We start from the raw sequence: 8,490 nt of genomic DNA, 5'->3' as shown, positions 1-8,490 counted from the left end.
ATCTTGCATCGGCAGATTCAGCAACACAGCCAGAGACTTCCTGTAATCTATTACAGTTGTTAAAAAAACGGTCCAGGAACAGGTCACTCAGGTTAATCCTGTATAAACAACTGTAAATATTGTTTTTCCTTCTTTAAATATTGTTGGCTTATTAGAAATATTCTTGTTTAATTGTTGTTCTCCAAAAAGTTGATTCTGTTCATCTGGACGTAGCGTTTTGTGGGAGAAACGTTTCGTCACTCATCCAAGTGACTTCTTCGGTCTCAGCTGACTGCAGGTTCCCCCAATCTCATAAACAGTACATTTGCATAATGACTGAAACTGGCCCACTGAATTGTTGTTGTTATTTACTTTATTGCCATATTGGGGCGATCGTGGCTCAAGAGTTGGGAGGTTGCCTTGTAATCGGAAGGTTGCCGATTCGAGCCCCGGCTTGAACAGTCTCGGTCGTTGTGTCCTTGGCAAAACACTTCACCCGTTGCCTACTGGTGGTGGTCAGAGGGCCCGGTGCCACCAGTGTCGGCAGCCTCGTCTCTGTCAGTGCCCCCAGGTGGCTGTGACTACAATGTAGCTTACCATCACTAGTGTGTGAGTGGGTGGATGACTGGATGTGTAAAGCGCTATACAAATACAGGCCATTTACCATCAAATAAATATCCATGTAAAATTGTTCAAAGTGACCATTATGTTCATAGATGTTAAAAATACCTGAAAATAAAATGAGTTCAGTGACAGTTAGTGTGTTGTAATCAATTTTAATAACAAAACACTTTTAAACTAATGCAACACATATAACAATGTCACAAAATATTCAAATAAATACATTTCTTAATGCATAACTGATTTTGGAACTGATCTTTCAAGAAGTGAAAACAGTCTGTCCATCCTCTCCCTGATCAAATCGATCGATTCGGGACCTTGTGAATCTGAATCGAATCGATTCTAGAAATCCGTGACAATACCAGCCCTACTCGTCTCCACCCAACGCGAGCTCAATAATGGCCACAGTGAGCATGTGAGCAACTATTTGCCTGCGCTACTGTGCATGTATGAAGTGGACCGACTTGTGATCAGGCACACATGAGGCCGACCGGCTGAGAATACTGAAATCAAAGGAAATCAAACTCTTCTGTTTGGTGAAATGTTATACTTACCAAATCATGCTCCCTGGCCTCATATCCTTTGCAGGTGGAACTGGACCCAGTTGTGAAAACCAATGATTTCCGTTTCTGATTTTGTCTGGCCAACAAAGAGTCCAGGCTGGTGATGATCAATTTAAGAACAGAAACACACACTTCTTACCAAAGAAATGAATATTATTTTACAGTGTTGCTGAATCACATGGATGAATTTAACACCTGGACACAGTTATAGCGTGATGACTGGCAGGAGAAGATCTCACCCTGTGTTTCTCTGCCTGTGGTAGAGGTGGAACCAGATCAAGTGGAGCTGATTCTTGAACAGCCTCAAGTCAGAGCTGGATTGACCTTCTGTCACCAGGTACTGATGAGCCCGCTGTGGAGAAACATCACTGATGACGTTCATGAATCCCCAGCTGACTCTGGTAACCTTAATACAGCACAGAAAAAATGTCACAATAATCATTTTATGTTGTGTTATTGTGATAATAACAGAAACAGATGCATCTATGTCATTATCTTTGAGCTTTTACACTTAACATAATTATAAAAACATGAGTATAAAAGGTGTTAAAACTCTGATGCCATCTTGGAATACTGCACTTTGTTCATGTCATTACAACATTTCTCTCTTTCTAATCATACATCTAGATGTTATGTCAACACACATTTAATCTACATTATAAGAGTGCCTTTGTGATAAATGTGTCTTTCATTCTTAAATTAACTGGTTAAATATTTAATCTAACTAAACCCTAAAGATGGAGTCAGAAGACAACAGTCACTGAAGGGCTGAAAATTGTAAAGACCCTACAGAACAATCAGTAATGTCAGTAAATCTGTGATTCTGTGAGTAACACACTGGGTTCAGTTTGGAGGTTGAGCTCTCACTCACCAGGCCGACAGCCGTCTGTGCCACAGTTAAACTCATGCAGTGCTAATTTAAAAACTCACAAATATTTTGGACAATTTATATTTTTCTATCACAATAAATACAAGTCTTCATTGAAGTAACACACAGAGCAGTAGTGGATGTTTTTTTAAAATATTATTTTTCTTTATTTTGATTAGCCATCAACCGCATTGTTTATATTTGTAGTTTTGAAGTATGGAGCACCAAAAACTACAAATAAAAAAAAACAATCCAGCTAACAAAGTTTGTGCTCTCTACTATCAGAACCTACCAAAATCTATCTAGCCCATCGGCCCATCGGGCAGGGCTGAGATAGATTTTGGTAGCCCGACTGGAGAAATCGCTAGGCCCGGGACGTCGGCTAGCGATTTTGCGAGCCCTGGTCAATCCCTCACTTGAATTTTGATTTTCAGTTTAAGGCAATTAAATTCAATCCAAAAATTCAACCCCAACAATCAAATGATCCCCTGTGAGCAACGGTGGACAGGAAAACTCCCTTTTAACAGGAAGAAACCTATGACAGAACCAGGCTCAGGGAGGGGCAGTCTTCTGTCATGACTGGTTGGAGGTGAGGGCAAAATAAAATTGAAGATAAATGAGAGCACAGTATAGTTATGACAGATTGGCGGACCGTGGCTGGAAAACATTATTACTATTACTAGAAGAATTACCGGAAGAAATTTAGAAACGATCCTTTATATGTTGGAAGAATTGCTGAAGGAACCACTTAATAAGCCAATCAGGTATGCCGTACACACTCAGAAATTAAAGTACAGAAATGTACTATAGGGGTACAATGTCTTGTCACTGGGGTGGTACCCTCTAAGGTACCGTTCTGTACCCTAAACTGTGGGTACTGATTTGTACTAGAGCTGGGTGATATGACCCAAAATTCATATCTCGATATTTTTTAGCTGGATGGCGATATAAGATATATATCTCGATATTTTTTAAAGCCTTAAAGTAAGAACAAAAGAGAGTTCTTAGTCAAAGCTGTGTCCCAGATGTCACACAGGCACTTTTATTAACATACAGCATAGATGTACATGAAAAAAACTACTCAAAAATAAATTATGAGTATTTATTAAATAATGATGCTCTATAAATAAAAGAAAACTATGTTGTTTGTGCATAACAAAAAGCTCACAATTGTGCAGTCAAAATGTAAACTAACAGACGCTGAGCATAATAACAAAGACAGATTTCACAGCTGCTCTGTTCCCAACTTCTACTGTGTGACTGACAGCCTGGAGTTTGAAATCCGCTTCGTAACCATGTCTCTGAACAGGTGCCATTTATGGTCCTTATATACACACAGTACGGTAATATTACGTTGAAGCACAGTACGTATTACTCCGCGAGGCTCCTCGGTAGCCGTAATGCTCCGACAATCCATCAGGCGGTGCAGCTCCGTAGCTTACCAAAGTCGAACTAAAACATTTTTGGACAGATTGCTGAGCACTGTGTATCACATAAAATCGGTTCTCGGTCATCAAGCACAACCAGAATTCATACATAAGGCGCGCAGTCAACTTTTGAGAAAATGAAAGGATTCAGGCCGTGCATGGTGTTAGCGTGGCTAGCTCGTTAACACCGTCCAGCCCCACGCACGGGGCGATGCGCAGTAACTCATTAACGGAGATTTGCCGTGTCCATCTTGTCGCTGCCTGCAGGTGAAGCGATGGGGGAGTTGTGTTCAGTGAAGGTGAGGCGAGGTCGAGTAACGTTGCGTAAGACAAAAGTGGACGAAAGAGAGGCAAACTTGCGGCTCCGCAACTATAATTATAACGTAACAGACTATATCGATATAAAGGATATTGTCACATCTTATACATCTTCAGATTATTTTACACGTCAAACCTGTACTTAAAGGGCAAAGTTGTACCCTTAGTATAAAGTACAAAAAAAGAACCCTTAAAAGGAGTACAAAAATGTCTTTCTAAAGGTTCAGTATCTACACACAGATTTCCTATATTTTTCCTCTCAAGATTTGAAAAATTGAAGATACAAAGTCAAAAATACTTGTCATATTTATTACCTTCTTAAATACATTGCTTAACTGTTACATACGAACTGTTATCAACAGTTTGTCATAAGCTGCAACATCAATTTCCTGTCCAGGGGCCTGTTCTTCGTACCTCGCTTACTACATCCAAGATCAAATGACACATCCAAGATCAAATCATCGCACTAACCTTGAGCTCGCTAATCCGGTTCTCCGAACACACCAATAAAGCATTTAACTGATCAATCACACACATCCACAAATGTGCAATAACACAATGTGCAATAATCTTTCTGGCAACCGTTGTATTTTTCACTCTGTTGTATATAACATTTGTATTCTATTTTTATCCTATTGTATATTTTACTCTATTTATTCTACTGTATATATTATTCTATTTTATTCTATTCTGTACAGTTGTGTACTGTATTTATTCTTTTTATTTTATTCTAATTGTCCTTCATAACTTTTGCACTGTCCACTTCCTGCTGTGACAAAACAAATTTCCCACGTGTGGGACTAATAAAGGTTATCTTATCTTATCTTATCTTATCTTATCTTATCTTGTTGATGATTAGTATAGCTGGATGAAGTAATCTGAGATCACTGGGTGGCTTAAAAGGGCTACGCATCGATAGTAGAAACATTGATCGGCAACCCTGTGATTGGTCGGCGAAGATGTCGAAGGAGTGCGCACAGTATTTCACGGCAGCAGACCAAGAACTCTTGATTGAGGGATATCAGGAGTTTCAGAGTTTAATTAAAACGCAGGGGAACACTGCAAAGGCTGCAAAAGCAAGGAGAGAGGGCTGGCAGAAAGTTGCTGACAAATTAAACTCGTAAGTGATCCATGATATTACATTATATCATGTGATATTATTTTATTCCACATTATATTATATTACATCATATCCTCTTTCACATTAGAGCCACAACAGGACCCACTAGAACATGGGAAAAAGTAAAAGTGAAATATAAAAATATTCCACAGAATGGTAATATTTATCACTTATATTGCTTTTAGTCTATGACAAGAGACCCTGAAATAATCTGTTTGTTTGTTTATAACAGCAACCAAGAAAAGGCAGAGCAAATAAAGACAGGTGGTGGTCCTGCACCCCCTCGTCACACCCCTTTTTGTACTGTGACATTTATTGACATTGTGGGGTTTTTTGTGTGTAGTTTGACATAACACTCCATCACTTTTACCTGTTCCCATGCAAGGGGTGACTGAAGCATGCACAGTAAGTCGGGAGTAAGTATATACAGTACAGTAAGTATATATATATATATATATATATGTATATATATAGAGAGAGAGAGAGAGAGAGAAAGTAAATAATACCCTCACGGGAGAATCGATCTCTCTCTATGAGCACACCGTCGCGCTGAGCTAAAGGATCCCGTCTATCCCGCAATATACGCTAAATTCTGTAAACTCTCCTTATCAATCTTGCACCTTCCTTGCTCGCGTACAAACGGACAGGACATGGCTGCGACAGACTTCCCAAATCCACCTTCGCTTTTTTAGCCGTGGTCTGTCATCTTGATTGCACGTAGTAATTTACTATTACTACTCTAAAATATGAATTACATCTGACATGATCTACTACATGTAATAGAATGATTAATAGTACATTTCCCTTTTTTTCGGAAATGACCTGTATGTATCTGTATGAAATCAATAAAAGAATCAAATACATTATCTTTAGTTACATTGCTAATATTTATTTATGGTAAAACAGTGGCGAAATATCGCTGTTGCTTTCATATAACTGCAGCGGACATACCTGAGAGGCCGCGATCTAATCCTGTTTACATAAAGTAAACCTGCTCCCGAGCAGGTTTACGCTTACGGATCTGTTGCTATGACAGCAAGTCCCAGATGAGCTTCGGAGAACGAACGATCCAAGATCACGCGAAATCGTCAACATTCAAATCCGGCTAACTTACTTAGCGAGGTACGAAGAACAGGCCCCAGGTTTTAGCAACGTCCATTCACTATCAACTCTAACACTGTATGAATGAAAATGGTTGTCATTTAACAGAGGAATGAGAATTTTTCCACAAAAGACCCACATTGTGTCAATATTAAATATGTACTTAATTTGCCAGAACAGAGGAATCTTCTCTGAATGCAGTACATCAATGACAAACACATCTCTTACACAGTATTTGACACTGTTCACAATTACTTCTGACACACGCTGGAAAGCTTTCTTAGCACTATCAACTTCAGAAAAGCCACAATAGACTGTCAGTGCTTGTTGCAGTTCCAGTGGTAATGACAAAAATGCTGTAGTCACACTTTTTCCAAAAACATTTTCAAATTCACCAAGTAAACTTTTGTTAGAAAACTCCCAGCACTGTCTGAACTGATGTCTGTTGCTCAAAGTTGTAGCAATGTTCATAAAATTTCTACAATTGCGGGACAACGTTTTGAAATACTGGTGCTTACTTTCAAATCTCATACACGATAACAAACGTAGAGGGCCGAACATTTCAATCAGTCTTGCGTAGTGGATTAAATAATGACACTTTGGTGTAACAGAAGAACAGCAGTCACTGAGTCCACAAGTTATATCAAAATTGGCATCATGGGAATGACTAAGTCCTATGTGCTGAATAAGCTTTGTCAAACTAAAGGTTCTTCTGTCACATTTGGAGCACTGATATGGCTGAGGCATGGTGGTCAATACAGAAGATTTATTTGTCTGGTGACTGTGATTGGCAGAGGCCGGTCCTCACCCTCATCTATTTTCACAATGTACTTTTGGAGAAAAATCAGGGTGTTCTTCAGATGTTTTGGGTAAGCAAGGTTGAAGACAAAATACAAGCAGAAAGAAGAGATGATTCCTTCAAAAATACACGAGGTTCTGCACACTTCACTGCCATCCAACTTCACAATGTTTGGAGCGCTTCTGGAGAACACTGGTTTCCAGTCTTCATGAAGTAGCTGAACAGTTGGATAGGGGTTTTAGGATGAACCTTTGAAGTCAAAAGAGAAGGTAGAGGAAAGCAATATCTTAGTCTCTTAACAAAAGATACATTTGTTTTCCTTTTATATAGACTAAATATTTTAATACACACACCTCTCCAAGTATGACAAAGAGATCCAGTTTCTCCTTGAAGACGTATGGCAGGAATAAAAGTGCACCCCTTGTGTCAAGATCTGCCAAAAAAACAAAACAAAAAAACAAGATCACCCATGCATTTTATCTGGCATTTCCAGTTACCTATAAAAATTATATAAATGGAAGCCTTGAAGTTAAAAAAAAAAAAAGCAAATACCTGGTAGGTCATCAGTGAGAGCCTCCTCTCTTGCATCAAGGTAGAGCTGGTAGAGTGGGGTTTTCCCTCGTGTAGGGTCAGTCACTTTTGCTGCAACACATGAGAGCCCTTCACGAAATCGCTGGCTTACATTACCCGTTGTTGGTTGGATCCACCCGAGTTCGTTGCACAGCTACAAGTAAAAAATTCATTTTCAGTACAAATAACAGTGTATGAAAATGAAATAATCTAAAGTTGATATTAATTATGTATGGTGCTGCATAATTATTTTTTATAGAATTTAACAACAATACTGTAAGAAGTTACATGAACAAACAAAACACTTAACTGTGAAAACAGTTAAGTGTTTGTTTTTATTGCATGAATTGAAGTATAAACCACTACAGTAACAATACATATGGTAGAAACAATGATCATATTAACTAAATCCTAAAAGTGCATAACGGCCAACATGTATGCTTCAGACATACTAACTTCATTATAAATAAGAAAATACCTTATTGAAGTTGACGAAGTAGATGGTTGCCAGTCTTCTGGAGAGACAGTCTGTAGAGTCAGCGTCACTGAAGATTCCTTCATCCTTGACACAAATTGGTTGAATTTAACCTGCTTTTGAAGGATCCTTGGAAAGGTATGCAACCATAGTCTGCTTTTGTGCCCTTTCAAGTTTGGAAGAAAAAAAAGACTAGAATGCTGTAATTTGTTCATATTCACTAGTAAGGTGACTCCTTTCTCCAGATTTCCGACAGTTTCTGCCGTCTGTTCTTTCAGACCAATTACTTATAGCGATAACACCCGCAGGACCGTATTACAAGCTCAGATTACATGCTGAAGAAGTTCCCACATTGCTTAAAACGCGACTATCAAACCCCAGCTGCTACACCCTTGTTATATTTTAAACAAGTGCGGCGTCAAGATATTTCCTTTAAACGTTATATTCAGCTGCCCATGTGTGTTGATGGCCTTGGAATGGATGTAAAAACGTGATTTTATTAAACCATTAATACACTAACGGTAAACTGCATTCAGCTACCAGGGAATCAAATTTCGCGCCGTTCCGCTGCGCAGGGGTTACCGAACCCATAGACTGTGGCCGAACCACATATATAAGTTCAAACTTATACAAATACTATGTGTACACA

The 8,490-nt window shown here is 38.9% G+C and overlaps 2 long non-coding RNA genes across 2 annotated transcripts; both read right to left on the bottom strand.

Moving 5' to 3' along the window:
- Position 1: 1 nt before the first annotated feature.
- On the bottom strand, positions 2 to 1,540 carry LOC109200576 (uncharacterized). The gene is made up of 3 exons (XR_002060731.2): positions 1,403 to 1,540; positions 1,155 to 1,260; positions 2 to 47 (listed from the first exon to the last, which is right to left on the bottom strand). It is a non-coding gene; the product is annotated as an uncharacterized LOC109200576 (long non-coding RNA).
- A 4,597-nt stretch (positions 1,541 to 6,137) lies between these two features.
- On the bottom strand, positions 6,138 to 7,534 carry LOC109200575 (uncharacterized). Its single transcript, XR_002060730.2, has 3 exons — positions 7,349 to 7,534; positions 7,150 to 7,229; positions 6,138 to 7,045 (listed from the first exon to the last, which is right to left on the bottom strand). It is a non-coding gene; the product is annotated as an uncharacterized LOC109200575 (long non-coding RNA).
- Between the last annotated feature and the right edge of the window lie 956 nt (positions 7,535 to 8,490).

The sequence above is a fragment of the Oreochromis niloticus genome, unplaced genomic scaffold (assembly GCF_001858045.2).
Source record: "Oreochromis niloticus isolate F11D_XX unplaced genomic scaffold, O_niloticus_UMD_NMBU tig00000304_pilon, whole genome shotgun sequence".
Classification (NCBI taxonomy): domain Eukaryota; kingdom Metazoa; phylum Chordata; class Actinopteri; order Cichliformes; family Cichlidae; genus Oreochromis; species Oreochromis niloticus.
This window is presented reverse-complemented; position numbering and strand designations above follow the sequence as displayed.